Below are 27788 nucleotides of genomic sequence, written 5' to 3'. Positions count from 1 at the left end.
AGTATAATTAAATTATTTTTGTTAGTAGTGGTATTATCAATATTACTGTTATATTCCAGGCAGTAGTGCACGAGGGATAATGATACCAATGTTTATTTTTAATTAAAAGACAGTGTAGAAAATTCTGCCCCAATTTATTGTGTCTCTTACATCTGGGAAAATCTCAAGTGAGGAACATACTCTGTGGCACTTTATCCCTTCAATTGATCATGTCGTCTGGCAGCAGAAAATGTTTAATTATCCTCAAACTTGATCTCCCGTACCTGCTGGAGAGAACACTGTGCTCAGAGCTGGGGAAGAAGTCAGACATGTAAACAATCTATTTGCATTAGCTCTTCTTCATCTAATGTGTAATTTAAGGCTTGCAGCTTCTCTCTTAAAATACTATTGACTTTCTTCAGGGGCTGGAGATGGCAGCGCCATCTTCCCCCACAGTCTCCACTTAACTATGGATTTTCAAATGTAGCAAGGCAGAAACTAGGTGAATTCATTCACAGCTTCAGAATATCCAAACAACAATATTCAGATATTTGACCTAGATATTTGAAGAGGTTAGATACAAAAAAAAAAAAAAAAAAAAAAATCCCACTGATTTGTAAATATAGTGTTTTTTTTTGTTGTTTTTTTTTTTTTTTAATTTGAGGGCACAATTCAGCTTTAGGATCAATCAGAATCATTTTACTTATTACTTACAGTAAGTGGATAAAATTAAGTCTTAAGAATTAAAATGTATTTCTTAAATTTTATATTCACAAGAAGGTAAGTTGTTCATCCAGCAGCTTTTCATTCTGGAGCTCTACACACAGCAGACCGTGTAGACACTTTTGCTTCTTTGGAGCCTCCCCTCCAGTATCTCAGGGACCCTCACTGACAGTAAATTACAAAAGCACATTTCACAAGAGCCATTAATAAAAATGAATAGTGACATGTTAAATTTGAGCCAGCAACTTAATGATGCTATAAGTGGGATATAAAATGGAGGAGGGGAGGTCATTTATACACTTTAGAACAAGTAAGATAAACCCTGGTGTTTATCTGAAGGGTTTATTATGAGAATTGCTAGAAAATTCTTTTAAAATGGAAATTAATATGATGATGTTAGTATGAGATTTCCATTCATCTTTAACTGATAGTCATGAGACCCACCTAATCAATAGAAGCAGTTTCAAAAAAGGCTCATATAATTATAAACATAGGAGCCAAAGTTGAATCATAATTTGGTTGAATAATAAAATATTTCAGGATTGATTCAACTAAAGCATGTTACACTCCAGAAGTAGAATATAAATAATCTACAAATCTCTACTCCACAAATGTAGAGAATATTTTTTAGATTTTATATGGATGAATACAAGTATAATCATCAGCTAAATGAATAACTCATTGTACTAAATGGTAAATAAAAAAACATTGTGCAAAGGAAGATAACCCATCCATCCTCCCATTGTTGTATATTTCAAATTTTCAAATCTTTATTATAGAATATAGTCATTCGAGTACTCAAAAGCAATGTATTATCTACTCTGCACTCTATACACACGCACGCACACACACACACACACACACGTATATGTATATATATGTATATATACACTCCAGGAGCTCACTGTCCCTAAGGGTGATAGATAAGCAAGCCAAATATTATGATATTTCAAGATAAGTAGCTTAGCTATATTATGCTATCAAACCACAGAGACTGATCATCAAACTCAGCCTGGGAGAAGAATGATTTTAGGAGTTTATACTAAAACTGAGCCAGGTCAGAAAAATAAGAGTAAGCTCTAAAATTGAAAGAAAAGAATCTCTTAAAAGAGAGCAGCATACATATTACACTTGGTCAAATTTTATATCTTCTTTAATAGGCAACTAAAATCAGGAATTTTTTTTCTATTCCAGTTTTGCATCTCTGATTTTGTGAAATATTTTCACATAGTTGGTGTTCAATCAAATTATTAAATTAATAAAATAAAATAAATAAATCCATCTGATCAGTCACTGAATATGTATATATATATACACACACACACACACACACACACACACAAACCTGAAGATATATACTTAATAAGAAATATTCCAAATGAAAATCAGAAAGGTCAGAAGAGATTGAAGACAAAAAATAAAGGAAAGGGAAAGTAATATGCTAAATAAAACTGACTTATGATAAGACATGTTGACACCTCAAAAACAGCAGTTTGGAGATACGTTGAAGATCACTGGAGTTGAAATAAGAGGAGAGAGAAAGAGAAATAAAATCACAATAAAGGACTAAGCTGGAAGGACTATGTGCTATATTTCTGCTATTGATGAAAATCCTGTGATAGCATTACATCAATGTTGGGCAATTTGAACAGATACAGAAAGATATGGTGAGTCTCAGATGCAAGTTAGACTATTTTAATTAGCATACAAGAAAACTAACTGTGGGGGTGCCTGGGTGGCTCAGGTTCATTAAGCATCAGACTCTTGATTTTGACTCAGGCCATGATTTCAGGGTCCTGAAATAGAGCCCCACAAATGACATTGCACTCAGCACAGAATCTGCTTGGGATTTCTCTCCCTTTTCGTCAGCCCCTCCCCCTGCTCTAAATAAATAAATCTTGAAAAAAAGAGAGAAAATTAACTGTTAACCTGAAATGTGCCATGAGCTACCCATCTAAAAAGCAGAAACATAAAGAATTCATCTGACTGCAGGTTGGGATCAATGCTATAACAGAAGAAAATGACAGAGAAAATATATGGACTCCTCAGCTCTCTTTCATTTCTGAGCATTCTGTCCAAAGAATAGCTGCAAAGGAGATAACAAGTGGCATTTGGTGGAGCTTGTGTGTTAAAGAAGAACAGATGCTCTTCAGAAAAAAAAAGACACATGGATTTAAATACTTTGGCTTGAGTTAGGGCGCCTGGGAGGCTCAGTCGGTTATGTGTCTGCTTTTGGTTCAGGTCATGGTCTCAGGGTCCTAGGATCAAGCTTCACTTCAAGCCCAGGTCGAACACAGCCCCACTTCAAGCCCCAGGGTCCACCCTGGTCCAGGCTGCCTGGTCATCAAGGAGTCTGCCTCTCCCCCTCCCCTTGCCCTTCCCCCCACTTGTGCATTCTCTCTCTCTAATAAATAAATGAAACATTTTAAAAAATACTTTGATTTGAGCAAATTATATTTTCACATTAATATGATGAAGAGATAAGATGCCTGAACTTATGGCAGTGAACAAACAGGACAACAGAGAATGAGAGCAAAAAAAAGAAGACTGGAAATGAAGACGATCCTGATTAAAACAAATTGTGTTCTCCAAAATACAAATTTTGAGATTCCCATTATCCTTGAGAATTCTGTAATGGATAATTTAAAATAGTCCTCTGTTTTAAGAGGGTTGCAAATATGAAGGAAAGCCAACTTTGTTTTATCTGGAGGTGGTCATACTAAACTAATTTATTTTTTTCTTTTTTTTTAATTTTTATTTATTTATGATAGTCACAGAGAGAGAGAGAGAGGCAGAGACATAGGCAGAGGGAGAAGCAGGCTCCATGCACTGGGAGCCCGACGTGGGATTCGATCCCGGGTCTCCAGGATTGCACCCAGGGCCAAAGGCAGGCGCCAAACCGCTGCGCCACCCAGGGATCCCTAATTTATTTAATTCCTTTGCCCATTCATTTCCCTGCTTGGCAATGTTTACTGAAAGCTTTCTATATGCTGGCAGGAGTAAGGATTAAGAATTCTCAAAAAAAAAAAAAATGATTCATGGGAAGCATCACATTTGTGTTCAATCAATCAACCATAAGCATAAACACTTTCTAGTCTTAGGGGTGGAGGGGAATTTTAAAAAATGTTGACTACATATATTGTTCAAAAAAGGCCACTCTTTATTTAAAAAATTCAAAGTACTCTTCATTTTAGAGATAGTTGAGGTAGTTGTTTGAAATTAGCCTGGAGAACAGAAAGAAATCTTCAGAGGAAGCATGACAACCCTACACAGGTGGTGGTGGGTTGTCACGTGCAGAAGAGAGTAAAAGCAAGATCTAGGAACCAAGTGGCGAAAAGTTTATTTGATTCATTTAGAATGAGAACAGTACATAATCCTCTATTAAACAATCCATGCACAAGCTAGAGACTACTTATTGATGATTTCTTAGTGAGAGCATAATGGTCAATTTTAAATGACACTTCATGTTATTTTTAAACCTAGAATTATAATATTCTGTTAAAGTTTTATAGTCCTTTCATAGTCTCGTGTTTAAAAAGTTGTTTGGAGTGAACACTGGCAATAAGTAGACTCATTTAAAAGTCTTTTTATAGAAAATTAATTCAGATTTATATAATTTTGAAAAGATATAATCAAGACACCATATAATTGTCTATGATTTTCAAAATGGTTTATTCTTAGAACAAAGACTGGTTGTTCATATTTCCTATAGGACAATGGGTTCACATAATATGAAGAATATTCTGCTGGAACAGACAGACTAATAGACTCCTATTATTTTTAAGTGTTGGCTAGGCTTCAGACAGAGGCTGTGAAACTCTCATCACAGGAGACCTTTTATGATAGCACAGTATCTCTTGGAAGTTTTAGAGATTCACCTCATCATCCTTGTTTCAGATGGTGTATAATATGATACCGGCATGGGTTCTTCCCTTAGTTGTCCACAATTTCCTCTTGTGTGTTATAATAGTTTCAGTCTCCTACTGCTGTTGGAATAGCTTCTCCATTGGTAAGTAACATGTCGCACAATTTAATTTTATCATAGTGATTAGTGCTTTATTGGTCTTTTTTGTAAACAAATAAAGTCACTAACTTTTATCCTTTTGAAGTTAGTTCTAAATGCTGGATTATTTCAAGAAATTAAATATCTATATATTTATTTTAAGTATTTTCTGATACACATCCTATGCTACTTTCAAGTGCTATTATTGAATATTATGAGTAGTGTTCTCAAGAATATAAGAGATAATCCCTTCTTATTGTCAAATATAAACATATAATGAAACATTTCTCTCTAATTAACACTATCTTTAGCAAATCAAGCTGAAATCATTTAGAACTATGTTTTTTTTGAAAACCATAAAATATATTTTGCTATTTCTCATTCTATTAAATGCACTATTGACTACAACATTTTTTTTTCAGGTTGCCTTTTATGAAGTAGAAACATGTTTTAATCCAGTTGGAAGTATTGAGATCAGTCCAGGAGGGATATGGCAGCTTTATAATACAAACTTTTATCTTGCTACTCAAGTATCCTTAACTACAAGAACTGCAAACCCAAACCAGCTGATTTTATCTTCTTTAAAATGATTTCTTGACCTCTAACAACTCCAGCTTACATCCTATTAGCAATGATGCATCATGGGCCACCTCTAGTTGTAAGAAGAGTTGGGAGGTCAGGAAGCTGATCTAGACACATTGCTGCCCCCACCAGTAAATGGGTTAATGTTAACAAAAAAGAAGAAAATAAACATCATAAATGCAAAAAATTGGCAAAAATAGAGGGACTCAAAACTCCAAGGAAAACAAGAGTAGGTGAGTTGGTGTCTTGAGAGATAGGCTAGGAGAAAGTGCACCCTTAGAGAAAAGCTGTCTCCTATTAAATGCTCGTAGCCATTGTAGCAATGGCTCTCTAATTCATACCATGCTTCTCTAAGGCACGGTAGTTCAAATACTAGTTGAGCTATTATTATGGTTCAAAAACCTTTGGGAAATTTCCTTGAAGAATGTTCATTGCTTCGGGTACTGTCCAGCTCGTAAAGGAAAGAAATACATGGAAAAAGAATAATGACAAAATACCTGTGCCCTTAACAAGTTAAGCCTGAAACAAGTGATGAAAAAACATACACAAATAATGACAGCATAGCGATAGAAGTACAAATAGAAGTATCTATAATATTCTATTGTGATAAACACAGTTTGTTCTCACTGGAATGTGGAAAGCTCACATAAAATAAGGTCATATAGGATCAAAGAGTGTAAAACAAATTTTAAAGGGTCAAGGTTTTGCAGAATGTAATTGGCAGAAGCCATTCATTTTTCTAACAGATGTATGTAGACATGGTTTTATGAACTTTTTAAAAGAAACTTCAAGAGGGTAATTTCAAAAAATAGATTATATGTTCAGTGTTCACTGATCCATTAAATTGCATAGTATCCTATGTGCCACAACTAGTTTGTCATAATTATAATTTGAAGATATTTCTGAAAAAGCATATAATAATACCACAGTCCTAAAAATGACAACCCCATGGAGAAGATTATAGCAGAAGGCTAGCAGATGATTCAGGGGTTGTGAACTTGGTTAATCGAGTAAGTCAACTTTCATATTGAAAACCATATAACACTGAATGATATCAGATGGGCATATGAACTCTCTGGCTTCCTTTTCACCTTTTCACTATTCCACCATTGTATGCCCTACATCCCAAATTGACATCCCTGAAATCAAATCCCATCATTAATGCATTCAAGTATTAATACACAGAAAGCAACAGAACAAAATTCTTCACAGTGTTGTGTGATTGGAATCAACTTCAACTATTACTTTGTCAGTTTTATTACCGAAAGACTTTTTAGGTATTGCCATCCGCATAGTAAGTTAAACAGAAATTAGTGACTACAATTACCATTCCAGAACTATCCTTACATTTGTTTATCCATCTCAAATACAAAAAAAGGAGAGTAAAAGAAAGGTTTTGAAAGGAATCAAAAATAATAAATTAACATACCTAATATTTTCCCTAACGTGACATAAAAGCCAATTATCACATGATTTTTAACCACATGTACTGGATTTCTTTTTCTCAAATAATGCTCTTAGAGACCAACTACATAAGGAAGTAATAGCTATAGTGAGCAAAAAATAAAGTAACATTGGTTAAGCTTTTATTTTACCACATCCTTTGAAAGACTTGAGAAAAATTGAGCTAACCACCAATACATTTGAAATGTATATACAACAAAATGTTTAGTTAAAATAAGGAAATAGGATTTCTGAGAATGGTGAATGTATTTTCACTTTAGTAGTAATAACTTATTAGTAAATTGATTTATTCAGAACTATAATAGTAATAACTTATTAGTAAATTGATTTATTAAGAGCTTTTATTCACAATTTTTACAACTATGGTGCACTTGAAAATAAAATGGTGCAAATATTGTATTGAGGTGAAATCCTATTGTCATCTGCATTAGATACTCCCATTTTCTTAGATATTTTTGAGAGTTCATAAGACTTAAGAAGAGCTATGCATTTTTAAGCCCCATTTTATGTTATAAAATGGAGGAGAAACTCAACAACAACAACAACAAAAAAGATGCCTAGATCACAACCTGAGCCAAAGGCAGACACTCAACCACTGAGCCACCCAGGTGCCCCAGCAAGGTTTTTTGGATAGAATCAAATAAGATAATAAACATAAATCATTATAATGCCTGATCTATTAAATATTAAAATGTTATTCACCTCTTCTGGCAGCTGAAATCTAAGTAGGTATGTTTGTTATGCATCATTTTGAATTAGTAATTAGAAATTAAGTAAAAGCATATACATTGATTTCAACAAATCAAGTATATATCATCCTTTGCAAAAAGGAAAAAGCTAGAATCTTAATATGAATACTCTAAAAAAATCAGCAAATCTAAGACTCAGATGATGCCTTGATGACTGTGTAATTACACCTTTTCTATTCCTAGGCTTCACTCTTAATTTTCTGAACTTGAAGGTTACCACAATTAATACAGTTCTCTAAAAAAAAAAATCTTGTTAAAAAATAAATCTAATGGAAAATAAAGTAGTAGGAAAATTAGGAATTTGAAAGGAGTCAAAAGATTGAGAGGAAAGAAAAATTAATCATAATTACCTTCTGGTTGCTTTTCCTTAAAAAATCACTTAAATAATACCTATTTTGGCATGAGAAAAAATGTGTTTTAAATATTCAAAATTTTATTCTTTTGACATAAAACTATGGAACACTGATAATTTCTACTATTTTAGTAAGTATAAGAGAAAACAGGTTAAGCAGTATTTAGAAAGCAGTACCAATAAACCTTATTGCAAGCATTAGATGTGTTTAAAAAGTTTGTATTAACTCATAACCTGCAATTGTCAGATGTATATTACTTAAAGCTTAAAATTCAACATTTTAGATAGTATTCTCTATTATAAACTCAGATTTTCTGTAGGCTTCACATACTGTATAAGCAGCTAGAATATTTAAGAGTTAAGGGATAAATAATATACATCTATATCTATACATATATATTATATGCATGTGTATAACATATAAGTATAAACTACATATATATTATCAGTTATATTACCTAATAAAGCCATATTCTGTTAATAGAGATATGGATTTATTTCAAAAATTTAATCAAATATATTTAATAGTATGGCTGTTGTGTTTTCAATATTGATAGTTATTCAAGCTTTTCATTTTCACATAGTCCAGACTGACCTTCCAGATGCTAAAAGTCTCCATCTGGGTTAAAGGTTTGTATCTAAATTTTTCCTGTTGAACGCTAAATATTTACTGAAAATTGGTTGAACACGTAACAGTTTAGGAATTGGAAGAGTTTGGTTTGGATTAGATGTAACATCTAATCTGTTACGTGTGGTGACTCATTAACTTAGCTTTATTAACTACAAACACCAGAACCTTTCTTGTTGACATCTTTCATCAGTAAAAGAATTAGTCTATAGTTATCATGCTATAAGCTTCTTTAATCGGTATTGAATTGCACCATTTTATTATTTCTTTTCTAGAAAAGCTTTGGTGGAGGTACTACTGAGATCTGATATTCTAGTTTCACCAAGTCTCCCTCAAAGTTTTTGTTTTGTTGTCTAAAGATAAACACTGGCACTCTTTTCTTTTTACAAGGATGCTCAGCAGCACAGTGCACGTAGCTTCTGTTTTGCTCATGGCAACACATGCAAAAACCCTGCATCTGAAGCTGTCTCCACTTCAAAGATGAATGAGTGAAAATTTGTCAGATATCATCATTTTGTGAAAGTTGTCTAATTAACTGGGCTTCTACTTACACAGCATGACATATAAAGGGCTGGTTATCGCTCACTATGAAGTTTATACTGCAGAATCTGTCTTCCAGTTCAATCAACATTTTCTCTGTCACTTGAATGGGATGTGGTGTGACCATTCACATCTCCCTTTGAAAATGATCTACTTCATACTTGTAATGTCGGAACGTACAGTGGGGCATGTTCAGAACTGTGCATTGGTAAATATTGTACCTCTCTGTAATTTTGAGCTCGAAACACAGCCTCTACATTTTGCAATCCTAGCAATCTGCAACCCATCTTCTCCTCAGATGTTAGCCATTGATTTCCATTATGATGAAGGCTGTCCTCACCTTTCAGCTCTCTTTCCAGTGCTTGACATTAAGCTTCTTTTTGGATACTTGTATTTCATGGTTGGGACTCCCTAATATGCAGTTTGATGTGCAATTTACAGTTTGGGATGGTTTAACATTTATAAGTTGGCCACCTTAGGGTTGACAATAATTGGAGTCCACAGTGGAAGGGATTTACTGCTGCTGTAATCAGACTGTGATAGCAATATGGAGCCTAGGGAGCTTGCTGAGGACTGGTTATAGGTGGTTATAACCCTTTGGCTCTGGTTGGAAACCAAAAGTTGCTGGAGAGAAGCAGGAAAAGCAGAAGGGGACATGGTAATGTGAGAATTCACTGTTGAAGGGTCAGAGCATCTTTGCTCTGTGCATGAGTTAGACTGGATCATGGAAGACTGGTCTGGCTAAAAGAGCTGGAGGTTTCAACAAAACATTTTTTTTTAATTTTTATTTATTTATGATAGTCACAGAGAGAGAGAGAGAGAGAGAGAGAGAGGCAGAGACACAGGCAGAGGGATAAGCAGGCTCCATGCACCAGGAGCCCGATGTGGGATTCGATCCCGGGTCGCCGGGATCCGCCAAACCGCTGCGCCACCCAGGGATCCCCCAAAACATGTTTTTATATGCATTACATTTCCTGCAAAATCCAATATCAATTTTTAAAAAATTAAAGCAAAATTAGTAAAAAGAAGAACAATGATCTTTCAGATAAGGCTTGGACTCGAGTGCTTACCGGGCTTATTGTTAAAGTGTAATTTAAAAGGGGCGGGGGGGGGGGGCAGCCTGGGTGGCTCAGCGGTTTAGCGCCACCTTCATGTTCCCACGTGGGGCTCCCTGTGTGGAGCCTGCTTCTCCCCCTGCCTGTGTCTCTGCCTCTCTCTGTGTGTGTCTTTCATGAATAAATAAAATTTTAAAAAATGTAATTTAAAATAATGACTTGAGTATGTAGAAATGCCCCATAAAATCTCATAGATTCTTTGCTTTGCAAATGGGCTATAATTTGGAGGTTATAGTAGTTTCCAATTTATTTGAGTTTGTAAATATCATGATGGACGTTTTAATTTATAAGTGCTTAAGGCCTCCTTGAAATATGTTTATTTTAAAACCATTCCGATTATTTATTTTGTCATATGCTGATAGGTGAAAGCAGATCAATGATAGGAGGTAGAGAGCAGTAGTCAGAAGAAGTTAATTTAAACCAAAAGTTTTGTTTTTAAGTCTCTTGTTTCAAAAAAGTTTTAGTTGCGGTGTGTGTGTGTGTGTGTGTGTGTGTGTGTGAGAGAGAGAGAGATGAATGAAAGAGTAATGTAGTGAGGAAAAAATATAACGAGTTTTGGAATCAGAAGACCTAATTAGACCAAACTGGAACACCTAATTGAATGCCTTTAGGCATGTTAAGCTTTGTAGACTTTGATTTCATTTTTTAAATGCTAGAATGCATACCTATTAGTGTTATTATTCATATGTATGGTTTGGGCCAATTATACCATGTTGTGACTCTCATGATCCTTGTGTCACAACAGATATTTACAGCGCATGCCACAGACTTTTCACAGTCATCTGGATTTTCAGAGTCATCAACATGCATCCTGCTAACACAGTCTATCACTACAATTTGGTCTCAAGATTTTTTGAAAAGAAAGCTAACTTTTATTGAATGTCATTTACTAGAAATCATTCTAAGTGCATGTATGCATATTACTTTATTCATGTATATGTATAATACCATGAAGTATTTATTTTTAATTCCCATTTTTAACAAGCAAAGAAAATCTAAGAATAACAAACATACTGGTCATTAGGAAAGTTAAAGGACTTCATCTGATATTTGTATCATCATCTTGAACTGAATACGAGCGCCTCACCAGTTTTATAATGCAGATATTTTTTTCATTTAATGATAACCCAAAAGACAGGTGTGATTCTTACCCATATTTCACAGATGAGAAAATTGGGCATTAAGGGGCTTTTAAGTAACTTATTACTAAAAATATTTCAATAGCAGAACAGAGATTTAACCCCAGGATCACGGGACACAAGAGTTTCAGCTCCTAATGAGTCTATTAGTATATCTCAAGGTGGCAAAGGTTACAGCTCAAGTGTGATGAGAGACATCCAACTACAAGTCATCAAAATAAAAATGGGGTACCTCTCCAATCTTAAGTGAATATCTCTGATATCTGAAGGAACTTAGAATTTTGGCTCCTATTGCCTTCAAGTATAATAAAACCATGACTATTATAATACTTATATACTATTGTTATATAGATGCAGAATTATCCAAAGACATTTTTCTAGAAAAACCTAAGAGGATATGACTTTAATTCTCATTTTCATTTAGGTACTGAGGATCAAAAAAAAATAAAAATAAAAAACCTTAAAGCAGCACACTGATGTTCATGAGTCTTACTTCTTTTGTTTCATATTTCTTTGTGCTTTATTAATTCCTTATTCAGACTGTACAGTTTATTTTCATTCTTGTCAAAAATAACCTTTTACTTAAGTTTTTATTTTAATTCCAGAAAGTTAACATACAGTGTTATATTAGTTTCATGTATACAATATAGTGATTCAACACTTCCATACATCATGCAGTGCTCATCTCAACAAGCACATTCCTTAAACCTCATCACCTATTTCACCCATCCCCCACAGCCCTCCCCTCTGGTAATCATCACATCGTCCTCTACAATTAAGAGTTAAAAATAATGTTTAATTGAAGTAAGTCAATTGGAGAAGGACAAACATTGTATGTTCTCATTCATTTGGAAATATAAATAATAGTGAAAGGGAATATAAGGGAAGGGAGAAGAAATGTGTGGGAAATATCAGAAAGGGAGACAGAACATAAAGACTCTTAACTCTGGGAAACGAACTAGGGGTGATGGAAGGGGAGGAGGGCGGGGGGTGGGGTGAATGGGTGACAGGCATTGAGGGAGGCACTTGACGGGATGAGCACTGGGTGTTATTCTGTATATTGGTAAATTGAACACCAATAAAGAATAAATTTATTATTAAAAAATAATAATGTTTAAAATATCTCTATGGGCACTATTATACACATACGTGTAGATGATTATTATTAATCAGGAACATATCAAAGTGTGAAAAAAAGAAAATGTCTTATCTGTGTCCATGTATATATTGAAATTTTAATATGTTGCTATTACATCTGACATTCAAATGAGTAATTTAAGTGTCAATAACTATTTTATCACTTATCTATTTATGTATCCATCTATCTATACTCATTTATACACACATGCATAGATATATCTGTGTATGCATATATATCTGCATATGTATATGTGTGTATAATAGAGAGATGACAGATTATAATTTAGCACTAATAATAATTAATACCTAGAAGTGTAGATTGAGTAAATTCTACAAAGGAGACAAAATTATCCTTGCCTACAAGGTATTATAATGGAAATAGATAACAAAAGCATTCCTATCAACAAATACTTAAAACATATGAGATACAATTTTTAAATGAACTCAAATGAAGGTAAAAATTATGTGTAAAAACACATTTTCAAGGCAATGAGTCTTATGCAAGGAAGACCTAGGCTGTAGAGAACACACCTAAAAGTGTGAAGTAAATTTGAGAATAGTGATACAGATGTAAGAAACTACATGAAAACAAAATAATCTGAGTTTTTTAAGAGATTCTCTGGGTATCAATTTTTGGGGGCCAGAAAGGACATATTTAGAAATGTTGAAGATTTGGATGTTAAAATAAGTTAAACTGGTGTAAGTGTAGAACTGCTGGAGAGCAGTCTGAGGTACTTGGAATGAATCTCACTTAGGAGTCACAGAAGATTATTTATGCTGAACCAGAGGTGACATTAAAAAAATTATGGGAAGACTGAAAGAACTATATCTATCTATCGATCGATCGATAGATAGATATATCTCCATCCCTCCTGTGAAGCCTACTTTTGTTTGTAGGTTTCATTATCATGCAATTAATTATCAAGAGAACTCTGTCACCAATAAAATATATTTCCCTATGTGGTACAGTAGATTGAAAAACTGGCCACAACTTTTCAGTCCTCCTTATGTTCACATCCTTTCAATGTAGCTTAGAATCTCTTTCCATTTAAAAGTGGAATTTTGCTTTCCAGGTCTTGAATATGGGCTGGCTGAAGGACTTGGTTAGCCAATATAATGTAGCATAAGTGACATCATGCCAATTCTCCAGAGCTCAGGAATCCAGAGTCACTTCTACTCTCTTGGAATCCTGCCCAGTTGTCATGTAACCAAGTTTCAGCTGGCCTACTGAAGTGTGAGAGACCATGGGGAGAGGAGACATTCTTCCAGCTGCAGTCATTCCACATTAACACTTCCAAGCTGACCATACTGTTGAGCTCAGACATAAAACTGAGACCCTGAAACAAGAATTACCCAAATAAGGCCAACCCACTGCCAAATCACAGAATTCATGAATTAAATAACTGTTCAACATTTTAAATCTTTAATGTTTGAAGTGGTTTGTTATACAGCAAAAGCTAACTGATACATGGTCAATCCTTCTGGTAGGGGAATAGGGTTACATTTTATCATGCAGGGAATCTATATGCATTCCTGCATTCTAAACCTATAGGAAATAGGTTTCATTGACACTCTACCCAACTACAAGTTAAACTTTCTCACTAAATTGAATTAGACAAATCAGAGGTGTCAGTCTCATTTCTTAAAGTTCTAACTTAAAATGAATATGCATTGCAATTTTACTCTCTAGTGAGTTCTAGCTTTCTGTTCCTGCCATATGAATGGCAGGTGGCTTTGTTGATTGTCTATTCCGCTTCTGGAATAATCACTACAAAACTGACTTCTCGTTTTAAGTCATGTTACATTAGGATGCCACACAACTGTCTAAAATATCAAAGAGAAGAAAGGATTTCTAATACATAAAACATTTTCTACATTTTAGTTAGGCTTTAGTGTAACTCCAGATTGAGAAGCTTCGTAGCATTTCACGTAGTTGCCTTTCAGTGCACAGATTCTGTGTATATGTGTGTATGTGTGCATCAAAGAATGAATGGTAATATAAAGCAAATTGCCTTTCTTATGGTCCAATGTTAATTAAAACCAAATGTCCCTTCCACAGTGTAGCTAATGTACTTTAATTATTCTGTCTTGTGCAGTTGTGACAAAAGGGAACATGCCATTATTAAAGAGAAAAAAGTACACATTGTACCAATAATTGTCCACACCATGAAATACTATTGCTTTACCCCTGTGAGTAGCTTGAGTTGTTGCCAAATAATCCTCTCTACACCATTTAAGTAATGTAAATTGTTCTTTCACAATAATTTACCTTTTTATTGAGTTTAACTGAAAGATGTTTATTTGTTTACCTTCCTTCCACAGTTTTAAACAATGCAAAGTCAATAACAAAATAATGTTTTTAATGTTTTCTACTGCATAAATTTTGAACGTAAAAAATGACTGTCATTTTACATAAGAAAGAGGATTGTTAGCAATCCTAATTACCTTTTAATGTTAACATTTTCTTTTTAAGCATGGGAAAAATCTATTCCCCTGAGATTAATTTTCTTCTTCTGTTAAATTAAGGATGCCTACCAAGATGGTAGATGAAAAGTGGTTGAAAGATTAATAGATAGCATGTATAAAGTGGCCAGACCACAAAATAATCTTTCTTATGATGCTCAATCATTAGGAAACTGAAATAAAATCTATCAACATAAATTAAGATTTTCAGATCTTTGAATTGTTTCTGTCTTCCACTCTCTTAAATTATCTTTCTCTGGTTTTTAAATTATTTACCTACAAAAGAACACTTTCTCTCCTTCTAAAAGAGATTGTATGATAAACATCTGAGGACCTCACTCAAATGCTGATATATCAGAAAAGAAACTCGCTTTAAAATAAAACATAAAGGTGTCTAGAAGGACAACCACCGGAGACTCTTGTTCTCTCCCAAAGCTGGAAGTTGATTTTCCCCAAAACAATGATAAAAATGATAACTGAAAGGAGGAAATGAATTGGAGACCAATTTCAGTCCAATTTTGGTGGTAGTTTTTATACAGCTCTGTTCTAAGCCTATTTTCCAAAGTATTCTGATAGTGAGGTGTCAGCTCTGGTAGGGGCTTTCTGATTGACATTAGCTCCAGTGTTGGCTTCAGAGGAAGTGGCCACCCTAGTGAATCAATTCTTCATTGCTGTGGGAATTGTTCTTGGACCCTGAGTGAGAATCCAGTTTTCGTCTTCAGCATTTCCACCAGTTTTTTAGTCACTTAATTTCCTGTATTGAATTTCTTTCTTGTTAAAGTACCTACAGAGCTTTCTATCTCTTGTTTTATATTCTGATTGATACAGTTTCAAATAGTTTTCATAAGGTGAAGAATTTGTCCAATAGAGTAGTATTTTAGAAGATAATAACTGAGAGAGAGATTAGAATCAACTTATATGGATTCTTTAATACCTCGGTAAGAATATGGAATCGATTCTAAAAGTCATACATAATCGATTCTTAAAGCCATGAGGGGGATTTGAGCAGAGAAGTAGCATGATCAATATGTATTTTATAAAAATAATTCTGGACTCCATGCATGGAGTAAATGGAAGCACGTTAGAAGCAAATGGTTTGATGGAATGGAAACAGTTGGAGCTAGCATCATTTATGGCATAAAATAATTGATAATTCTCTGAGATAATACCCCTTGCATAAGCAAAATAGGTATAAAATATTTTCAGTACTGTTAGAAAAATAACCAAGAAGAACCCATTTTAGTTTTTTTTTTTTTTTTTTTTTTTTAATTACAACCAACAGTTTTCCTTTTGTTTAACACTGTAAGTGCACCATTGCAAGAAGTTTCTCAGCTATTCCCTGGGCATGGTGGTATGTAAATGAATGGATACGGGGTGCATATATCAAGGATCCTTTCTCTGACTCCAAGTTCCTGGCAAATACATCAGTTCTTACAGCGTAAATATGCCAGTTATTTTAATTAACATGATGGAGCATTGGCAGGATCAAAAGCAACTTGAAGTTGTCCCAGTAATAAAACCAAGTGCCCAGCCTTGCGTATGTACTCAGTACACATCGGTCCTCTTACTCCCCACTATACCTAACACTGAAAACACCCTGATATTCTAAACAAAGTTAGGCATGTTCTGAGGCTAAAAGGTTCCCTTTGGTTTGAATACTTTTGTTTATGAAATACCCAAGCAACTGTATAATCACAGAAGGAACTGCCTTAAGCATCAATGGAGAAGCTAAATGTCCCTGGGTGCTTCAGGAAAAGTAAAGTACAAATCCAATTATGGGATGAGAGAGAGAGAGAAAAAAAAAACTTTCTCAGTGTTCAAGATGAGCAGTGAAACAAAAATGGAAGTGTGGAATATATGGAAATAGTATGAAGAAAGGTAATAGCCAGCATGGGGAAAAAAAAAAATATATATATATAAGAAGGTAAGTGAAGTTGGATCTACATTGTGGAAGAAAGGAAGTGGCCTGCTGAGAAGTCAGTATTTAATTGATGGACTGTAGAAGAGCTTTAAAGGATTTTTAAGTGGAAAATTAATAAATAAATAATTTATAAAAACACTCCAGTGTCTACATATCATTTCCAGATGGAATTCCTCAGAAAGATAAGCTTAATTTTGCCTGGGTAGGTTTGGCCTATGTAAAAGTCTGACAAAAAAAAAAAAAAATGCCAACATTTACAAAGTTGGGTATATCACAATTATCAAGCTCAGACTTCTGTTTTTTTTAATTTTTTAAATCAAAAGATATGTAAATAGATAGCATGAATTCCTACCCAGCAAGCATAGTAGATTTAGAGATGAAGCCTTACTTGATATTATATTTGGAGGCGATGAAATTACCAACTGTGGCTCCCTTGGCCCTGTGTTTAATACTTTCCACCAGAATATTTTACTTATCCATGGCCTCAGTATCTCTGAGAGGCATGAAATCTGATTTATGGAACTTCTTGTATCTCCATTCCTAAAATATATCCCACCCCATACAAATCTACGAGATACCCTAAACAGCCCAGTCTATTTGGCCACCATAGACTTTTCAGTACTATTATCCATATGAGTTAATAAAGTTTATTTCAGGTCCATTTTCCTGGGCATTTGCTCTGGTTTACAATAAGTGGGAACAAATGTGGATAAAAGAGATATAAGTATAGAAGCCAAACTTTACATTTGATTATGTTTTCATACTTATGACTTGAAAGAAAGTTTAAATTTTTTCCTGTATAACCAAAGTAGAGGGGGGAAAAAAACTCTAATTTAAAAATCGCATACTCACAGAATGCTAATTTATTACATTCATCAGTTATAATAAAATGTGTCTGTGTTTAATTTTGCTATTTCATATTTAAATATTGCATGAATATTTATTTTATCACCATAGTGAAAAGTTTTACATTAAAATGATTACTTTTTTATTACAACACATAATAATTTAGCTAAATGAGTGTCTCTGTATGAAGGCACTTGATTAGGCTTACATGGGTCCTTGATCACAAGAAAAGTCAGGAGGTTTGGGAAGTTCGGAGATGCCTAGCTGAGACATTTAGAATACTACAATTTCGACACTGTTGGGGTTTTGTGATTGCTTTCTGACTAACTAGAAGGTAAAGTCAGAGGAAAGGCAAAAACGAAAAAGGACACAGCTGGGCACGATGCTCCTGCTGACTGCAAAATCAATTCCTAGCACCTGAAGGAAGTAAAGCAGGATAAGGGATTTCCATATCTTAGAGATGTGCTGTGTCAACCAGAAGCTCAAGCAAACATGGGTAAAATAAAGGTAAATGTTTCTGGATTTTGTGACTTTCAAGTTCCAATTCAGTATGTTTGCACCACTTGTTTACAAAGCCACTGAGGCCCACAAATTTAAGATTACTTATTTGCTCACCAAAAGAATTTCATAAAATAAACCAAGTCTTTAGCCCATTAAACAAAAAATATATATATACACTGTTCAAATAATGCTGCTGCTAAGTGTGCACGTATAGAGTGGATAATTATGTTTTTCTGGTAGTAGCTTTATGTAATTTTAACCCACTCTACCCACCAGGAAGATTTCACTAGATGCCTCTCATGGCCCTTACTTGAACAAGCATGAACACACACACACACCCTGGAGAGAATATATGAAAGAAATGGTATCCAAAGGAAAATTCCAGATTATTAGCATACAAGCCAAACCCACACTGTGACATAGGGTCTGGTAAAGGCTGTGCTATACCTCACAGTGTAAAGGAAATCTTTACTTCCCCTATTTCTTAACTACTGGCTTTATCTTCTCTATCTGCCTCCTAATAAGAATCAAAGCGAAAGGGCAAGTGACATCATTAGATACGTACAGCCAACTTCAGCATTGACCACACCACATGGAAGTGGATGGCACACAAAGGAAGTGGAAAATAAAGAGGAATGGAAAAAGCACAATGGCTCCAGCACAGTTTGAGCTCACCTTTTAAAAAGTGTAACTCTATCAATGCCTTGGATGGAGGCAATTTGATCAGCAGCTTCTCTTCTCCACAGGAAGCACCAGTAGGGAAAGCAGGTTCAAAGCAGAAACAGTAGTCAATGCCTCACTTTTGACCCTCTCCCCTCCTACAGCATGTTCCTACTCATTTTATTACAGACTCTGTTTAGGTCTTCATTGATAAAAGCAACTTCCTAGAATAATCAGCACACAGACTATTTGTATCCAGGTTTAGAGATTTAAGACTTCAAAATCTTAAACTCCTCTGACAGTATACTGTTTCTAAAGGAAAAAGAAAAAAAAATACATTTCAGAAAAAGACCATAGTGTGGAGATACAGAATTTTAGCATTTGCCATCTTATTTTGAGATGCAGTTCTGGACTTTCGGAATTTCAAATTATTCCTGTGATTCGCAGACAAAGCAAAGTTCAGTGAGGCAGTATTCTTCATTAAGAAACATTTAACTCAGTAATGGTCTGGGCCAACTGGAGAATGAAGAAAAGCAATTTAAAAGAGCACAGGATCTGTTTTAAGAATAATCACTTGTTCACCATATAAAATGAATAATTTAGATGGCCGTTAGCCACAATTATTATAGGTGGGCAAAGGCAAATAGAAAATTGTATAATTTCATGGATGTTAATTGCATTTTGGTTGAGGAAGAGAAATTCATGCACTTGCTCAACTATAATATTAAAATGAAACAACTATTTGGTTGCTTGTGAACTCATCAGAGTTTTAAATTGCATATTGATCTTTTTTCTAATTTTTAATATATTATTATAAAAATGTATAAATATACCAAGCATCAAGCTTCGATTATTAATAAGTTGTGGCCAATACTGTTTTACCTAAACGCCCACACAAATCCTCCAACCACCCGACCCAGATTACTTTAATAAATATTTGCATATCCTATCATTTGATCTGTAAATTTTTAAATTGATTCATTTTATGCTATTATGCCAATTTGGAGTTCTTCTCATTGTTTTCTGAAATGACTGAAGCAAAGGAAATGAGGCAAATCTACCAACATTTATTACCATCTGCCTTTCTTTTGTGAGCACAGTTTTGTGGCTGTTACAGCGTCTGACTGCTGAGATAAAGGTATTTCAGGTTTCCTTGTCCTTATTTAATTATTATTTCCATATATTACTTACTAAAGGTCTCAATAAGTATTTGTTGAATGAGTTCAGGGAATCTATGTTTTACGGCCAATTACACTCATCAATTCATGTCAATATTACATGTAAGTAAACACTCATAATACAAAAACTGTAACAGTACCTACCTCATATTGTCAGAACAAATGTGAGAGTGCATGAAGAGCACTTAGCACAAGCCCTGGTCTGTGATATACTATTAAATAGTTGAACTTAATATTTATGTTGTTTATTATTGAAAGTGATTTTGTAATAATAGACATAAAGGAATGAGGATCTGCAAACCTCTCTGGGGCAGACATGCCTTCCTGATCATTCATAGAAAGAGAACTCTTCACAATCTTAAAAACACTTTGGAGCTTGGATATATTTCTTCTGTACTCAACTGCCATCAAAAACAGCTTTTTGGTTGTGCGTCTGCCTTCAGCTCAGGTTGTGATCCCGGGGTCCTGGGATTGAGTCCCACATGGGGCTCCCGCAGGGAAGCCTGCTCCTCCCTCTATGTCTCTGCCTCTCTCTGTGTCTCTCGTGATTAAATAAATAAAATCTTAAAAAAAATAGATTCTTATCAATTATACTTAAATCACAGTGATGGAATCATAGTTTTGTTTTCTCAGCGCAGGACCTCCAAATACTCTGGGTATCTACAATACAGACATCCTGAGTCATGATCAATAGGTATGGCTCTCTTCCCCCTGATTCTGCCTAGAATTGCACTAATTACCTTAGTAGTACGTTCTTGCTCTCTAGAGCTCTAATCTTTACATGTAAGTGTCAAATGGGAGAGAAAGTAGATAGGGGAATGGGAGGGTGAATATAATTCATTATTAAGAAGAGTGTGAATATAATTCATTATTAAGAAGAGTGTATCAGTAAGTCAAGAAGCATTATTAAGAGAAAATAGAGCTAAAACTTCCATTAGAGATTTCAGTGGCATAAACCATTTTCTCTCTTGCAAGACACCAACTAGTCTCTCCTGTAACATACATGAAGCAATTCTACAGCAATGTAACACCACGTATTTTAGTTCCAAAAAATAAATGTTGTATTACATTCCACAATTAAAACTTAACTATACAGATAATATATATGAGAACAGTTCCACAAAATAATTAGTATTCTTTAATGAAAGTATGATTGGAATTCATCCTCAGAGGCTATCATTAAGTAACTCTGACCTAGATCCTCAAGAATTCATGCTTTTAAAAAGCTCTAAAGGCAGTTCTGATGTACACTCCTTGTTGAGGGGCACTGAGAGAAAGACTCTGATGTGAGCTGCATATGTACAATAAAGAATGCAGTGTGTATGCCTAAATGATGTCCTGCATGGATAGGGTATCACCTTACGTCTCCATGGTTCCCCAACTGTTTCCCCAAATTATATAATTGACTAGTACATAACAAGGACTCAATTGATATTACATGAAATTTACAACATGGAAACTCAAGGTAGGGCCAGAAAAGATACGTAAATGTTTTCCATATATGTATGTATTATTTTAAGAGATCTTTCTGGAAGTATTATTAAAAAATTAATCTAAACTTAGCTTTTTCTAATGCATTAGTACCTTAAGATTTGTTTCAAACTATTATGAAAGTTATATTAATCATTTTAAATATTCCAACATATGTCAGAGTAAAAAATTAATATCTTAACCAACTACAAAACTTATCATAATGTGAACAGGTATTCTCCTGGTATATTGTTCAGATATATCCTGTTTGTTTGTCATTTTAAATTAAATTACTGCAATAAATTTCAAAAATATCTAAATGCATGACCTGCTACCTATAACTGGAATATACTTATCATACAATATTTTCACCTAATAGCCAATGCACTTAAAATTTCTGAAATTATAACTATATTGGATAGCTTAAGTTTTCCAGCAATATTAGCATCTGTATTGTTTGCAGTACCAAATTTTGGTGTGCCCTAAGAATTCAACTTTACACTGAAATGGAAACACCACAGAAAATCTGTCCTATAATAGTGGAAAATGTGCCAATGACTGTATGTGTAGTTTTTGCCCAATATTGTATCTGAGGGACAACATCTACCTCTTGGTCTATGACCTCTTTCAAATATGGAGATTTAAGCAAGATCAATAAAATATCAGGCAAATATTTGATCATATTCTGAACCATGTTAATAACTTAAATTGATTTCATTCCATTCTTTTGTTGAATTGCCTGCATGGCTTTGTAAACTTGGTCATAGTAAAGGTTAGGGCTGATTTTTTTCTTTTTAGAAATGTATGTAATGATGTTTATTTTCTGTGTAAACAGATGATAGCCAGTGGCAACCCTGAACAGACTTCATAATTTAAGTGGAGCTGGTTTTGTGGTATCTTCTAACTAATGGATTAGTGAGGAAAACTCAATAAATGCTCAGAGTTCATCAATGTTTTTTTTCAGATATCTGTTTCTAATGCCTCAGGCAATAAACCAAATCACATTTAAATAAAACTTTAAAAAAGGCTTTCCAGATATTGCTCTGTCCTGACATGCTTTTTTGTTTCAAAAATGCTCCAGGTGTTCATATCCTGAGAATTTTGTAAGCTGGCCTTTGATAGAAAGTTTCATCTTAGGGAGAAAATAGCATAGGAGAGAAGTGGCAATTCCTTTCTGTCAAGGTCTCAGTGAACAGTAAAAATCACTAAAATTTATGAAAACGAATGGGTCATCTACAAAGATTTTTTTTTTCCTGAGGTGTATATATTAACAAGATAGCAAGGACATTGTTTACTGTTGTTTTAAAGATGATCATTGTACATATTTAAGTTAAACAGGCACTGATCAAACATCTGCTAGGGATGAAGCCTTGGGCTCAGTACATTGTACCTGCCCCCCAAAAGATTATATTCTAGTGAGAAAACAGAGAAACATGTCAGCATTGAAGAGGGACTATTGATTCTTAGCATACTTGGAAAATTTCAGGATTATTTTAAATTACCTTTTAAATGACCTTTAAATTACTATTTTAAATGACCTTTCTCATCAATAAAACCTATCCCGAGTATTCAAATATATAATTACATGCATAAATTTACTATTTCTAGATTGGAAGGTGCACGAGGACAGAAAAAAGTCTTAACAGCTTTATTACTAGAGTCCAGCATAGTATTTAGCCCACAGGAAGCACTCTACTGAATAAATAGCAGGTCATAGGACATCTAAGTTGTGATCAAAAGATAAGTTAAATTAGCCGAATAAAACGTCTCCTGGGAAGGCAAGGTTTAAGTGAAAGAAAGATGAGGTAGGATACTTGGGTTATGTCATGCTGAGTGAAGATCAGAAGCCAAGCTGAGAAGCAGGGTGGGCGGGGAGTGCTGCAGGTGGTAGAGTTCAGGACAGGGCATCCTGGAGATGAAGCTGGGAGGCCACACAGGCCCACATCACAACATGGTAGGCCCCAGGGTCCCTTGGGAAGGCGCTAAAATCCACGCCTGAAGGAAGATGGCACACACATTTGTATTCAGACTAGCACTGCCTTCTCCAACAAACCAAACAGCCGTAACTATCTTGTCACTGATTTGAGCACACTTTCACAACGAGCCACGACGGTCTCTAAGCAAACAATGGATTGAACCCAAGAGTTGAAACCTTTTGACCGTGCCTGTTCAGGACAAGATGACGCTTCTACAAGTTTTCCACTAGGGAAGTAGTAACATCAAATCTGTGTTTTAGCTTATTTTTGTTGTAGAAGGTTGACTGAATGCATATATTGCATGTAATAATTTATGTGAAATATGAATATTCTATATTAAGGAAAAATGTCATCAGTGTTATTTTGTAACTTAATGTATTTATTTGGTATTTGTTTTAGACTTAATTCTTCAACATTTTATTTATGTGCTTAGTTTACATTCCTTCTCATTTTTATTCTCTTCTAGTAGGACTTGCAATTTATTTTCATTCCACAGTTTTGTTTTGTTTTCTTTTTACACACTCAGTAGGATGTCTAGGCATTGGACTTCCCTTCTGGAAACTGGGTTACGTATTTTAATATCCATGGTCTCTTATATATGGCATACTCCTTCAAGTCTTCTGACATACTGCTCTAGATTTCCTCTGTCCTAGATTAAAACAGAGTTTATTTTGGGCTTAACTCATTGTATGTATTTTTTATAAAGACAAAATATATCCATTTTAACAAATTCCCTATAATCATTTTCATCTTACTTCTCTGGAGATAATAAGTTCATTAATATTAGCTACATTTTCAGTTTTCCTTTCTTTCTTGCATATACAGTTATCTGTTTGTATTCTAAAGAAATGTTTACTATGTGTTTTAACTCTCAGATATGCTTAAATTTTATTACAATGCATTTATCTTTCAGATAGTTTAGATGAAAAGGAGGATAATTGCCTATAAGCATTGATTTTTTTAATTAAAATGTTTAAAAAGCTAAGGTAAGAGAAAGATATTGTCATACAAAAATAAATTGCATGGAAAACTAAAACAAAATACACAAAGACTGTCCAAAAAAGGAGAGTAAAGCAGAGGGTAAACAACGGATTTCACAATTTCCTTGCATTTATCACCTCACAAATGTATCAAAAACACGTTAACCTAAGAAAATCTATGGTCAGACATCCAATATTTATATTTTTCCACCCTCTGACATCTGAGAGTGACTGATCTTTCTTGTCTAACTCCATGCACACAAAGGTATCTATCTTTAGGTCGATAGCAGAGAGTTTCCATTTTTCTACTTAAAGAATTTCAAATATACATCCCTAATTACACTAGTATGGTATTATATCATTGAAAATTTTTCACCATGATCATGTTAACAATGCAGTCTACTTAAATGTAAACCTTGTTGATTCTTTCCTCAACAAATTTTTCTCTGTCCTTGAATATAATAAGATTTAAACAAACTTTATTTATTTATTTTTTTAATTTTTATTTATTTATGATAGTCACAGACAGAGAGAGGCAGAGACACAGGCAGAGGGAGAAGCAGGCTCCATGCACCGGGAGCCCGACGTGGGATTCGATCCCGGGTCTCCAGGATCCCGCCCTGGGCCAAAGGCAGGCGCTAAACCGCTGCGCCACCCAGGGATCCCTTAAATAAACTTTCTTTTCATACTTTCTCACACTAATTTTAGCATTACTGATAAATCTTGGCTGCAATATTGATTTCTCTTTAGGTGCTTGCCTAATGATGGTTGTTCTTTTCCCCTATCCCTTCCACATTCTGTTTAAAGAAAGACCTGCTCTTCTCCGTTTATTTAATTTTTAATTATTCATTTCTAAAAGAAAGAGTGTGAATATTCAAATTAGCCCACAGCTTATCCAGAATTTACATATCCATAATTTTTCATAAATTATCCATAAATTAACATTATCATTTATTTTGTTGCTCAAATTGTCTCAGGTTTGGCTGCTGCTTCATGTTGGTGCTTGTGTCTTTTCTTTAATGACTACATATTTTTGACCATTTCATTAATTAGCATCATCAGCTGTTCTAGGCTCATCTTTCACTTTCCCTAACTTCACTCTGAAATGAACATTTTTTCCAAGGAGCCTAAAATTGTTTCTTTAATTGGCAAATAGTATTTAGAGACCAAGGTTTATTTTTTTAGATCTTATTTATTTATTTGTGAGAGACACAGAGGAGAGGCAGAGACACAGGGAAAGGGAGAAGCAGGCTCCCTGCTGGGAGCCCGATGTGGGACTTGATCCCAGGACCAGAGGATCATGACCTGATCCAAAGGCAGACGCTCAACCACTGAGCCTAGATGCCCAGAAACCAAGGTTTAGACAGTATGTCTGCTCACTGGTGCTAGATACTAAGTCCTTTATACCAATATACATACTTTATATACTCCTAGCTATCCATTTCTGTGTGTGTGTATGTGTGTGTAATTGATAGCTCTAATCACAATCAATCACCACAGGGATCATTTTACCCTTCCTCCTTTCCTTATTTGTAATTCTCTTCTGATATTGTAAAACTCGGTTATCATTAAGCACAATATACTTACTTATTGCAATAATATGCATAAACAAACATGTACACACATGAAGGTGTTTCAGAATCACACATTCCCCTGTAGAAAACAAATGCGTTAACAAGAGTAAATTATCTGGTTATATTTTTTTAATCTTAAACATTAAAGTATACAAAGTACTGTTTTCCAAAATTACATAGGTTAATTCTTCCCAACTCTCTTCACTAATTTTGTCATTCACTTGTAGTACAATTAAGTTCCTTTGTTACTGTTTGTGTTCAATTCTGGATCAATCCTTTTCCTCAACCTTGCTGATTTTAATTATTTATACATGGAGGGTAGGAGGATATGGGAAACATGAGCATGGCTCTAACAATAATTATTACGCAAGCAGGATTTATGTAAGCTGCATATGTAGTTCCTATAAGTACAAAATAATATATTAATATATAATATTAAGTAATATATATATTTTGTTTAGTAATACCTAATTTATTAAGTAATATATATGCTTTGTTTAGTAATATTAAGTTTCCCTCCAGAGGAGCTGTATTAAATCACATTCCTACCAGCAATCTATGAGTATTCTTGTTTCCCTACAATCTCATAAATGTCACAGTTTTGAATTTTTACCAACCTGATAGGTGAGACAGTTGAGATTTTTCCTTTTAAGGAACATTTCTGCATCTTTTTATGTGTATATATGAATTTCCTGCTTCATGTCTTTTTTTCCCATTTTCCTTTTTTTGGATTTTTGTCCCCATGCCTATGAGTTTTTAAGATTTTATTATATAGTAGAGGTATGAGACTTCCAGTTAATATTCTATTTTCCTCCATTTTTCAGTTTTTAATTTTGTTTTTGGCATTATTTGCAGTGCAATTTATTTAAAGTAGTAAAATATATCAATCTTTTATTGTCCTTGAATATTGAGTAAGAGCTCAAAATCCATTACCTACACTAATGTTAAGACATAAGAAACTACCCATGATTGTTGGACCTGCATGGTTTAATTTTTTTACTTTAGGTCTGTAATCCATTTGCAGTTTATCCATAGTGTGGCATGAGATATGGATCACAAATAATTCATTGAACAATATGTTTTTTGCTCTAACGATATGAGATTTCACCTATATGATATCCAAAATCTCCATATATTTTACTCTATTTGTAGGCTTTTTACTTAAATCTAATAACTTATTTCCTTTCTTTATATCACTACTTAATTTTCAATTGTAGAGACTTTGTAGCATGTTTTAATATCTTATAGATCTAGTTCTTTCTTGTTTTTCTTAGTGCTTCCTATTCTTTCATGCTTGTTCTCTTATATGAAATTTAATATCAACTTGTTCAACCCCATAAAAAATTAGGTACATTTTTGAGGATTATATTTAATTTAAAAGTTAATATAGAGAGAATCTTACAATGTTGACTTATCCTATGAACAAGTAATGTCTTTCCATTTTCTCAGTCTATGTTCTATATCTTTCAGGAGTATTTTAGAAATTCCCCATAAATGTTTGAATATTTCTTCTTAAGTTTATTCATCTTCATTGCCATTGTTAATGGAGATCGTTTCAGTATAATGACCTCTAACTTCTTATTAGTTTTGTATATGAGAGCTATTGCTTATTGTATTAGTTTGCTGTATCTGCTTTAGAGTACACAAACTGAATGGCTTAAGCAAAATAAGTTATCTCAGACACTAGATGTTCAAGATCAACGTGTTTTCAGGGTTGGCCCCTCCTGAGGCTGCTGAGGGAAAATATGTTGTATGCATCTCCCTTATTGTGAAAAATTTATTATTTTATGTTTAAAATTAGAGGG

General features: G+C 34.1%; 1 pseudogene; it reads right to left on the bottom strand.

Moving 5' to 3' along the window:
• Nucleotides 1-8409: 8409 nt before the first annotated feature.
• Nucleotides 8410-10945, bottom strand: LOC144291620 (myotilin pseudogene; annotated as a pseudogene).
• Nucleotides 10946-27788: the final 16843 nt, after the last annotated feature.

The sequence above is a fragment of the Canis aureus genome, chromosome 2 (assembly GCF_053574225.1).
Source record: "Canis aureus isolate CA01 chromosome 2, VMU_Caureus_v.1.0, whole genome shotgun sequence".
Taxonomy (NCBI): domain Eukaryota; kingdom Metazoa; phylum Chordata; class Mammalia; order Carnivora; family Canidae; genus Canis; species Canis aureus.
The sequence above is the reverse complement of the archived record's forward strand: the minus strand, read 5'-3'. Positions and strand labels throughout refer to the sequence as shown.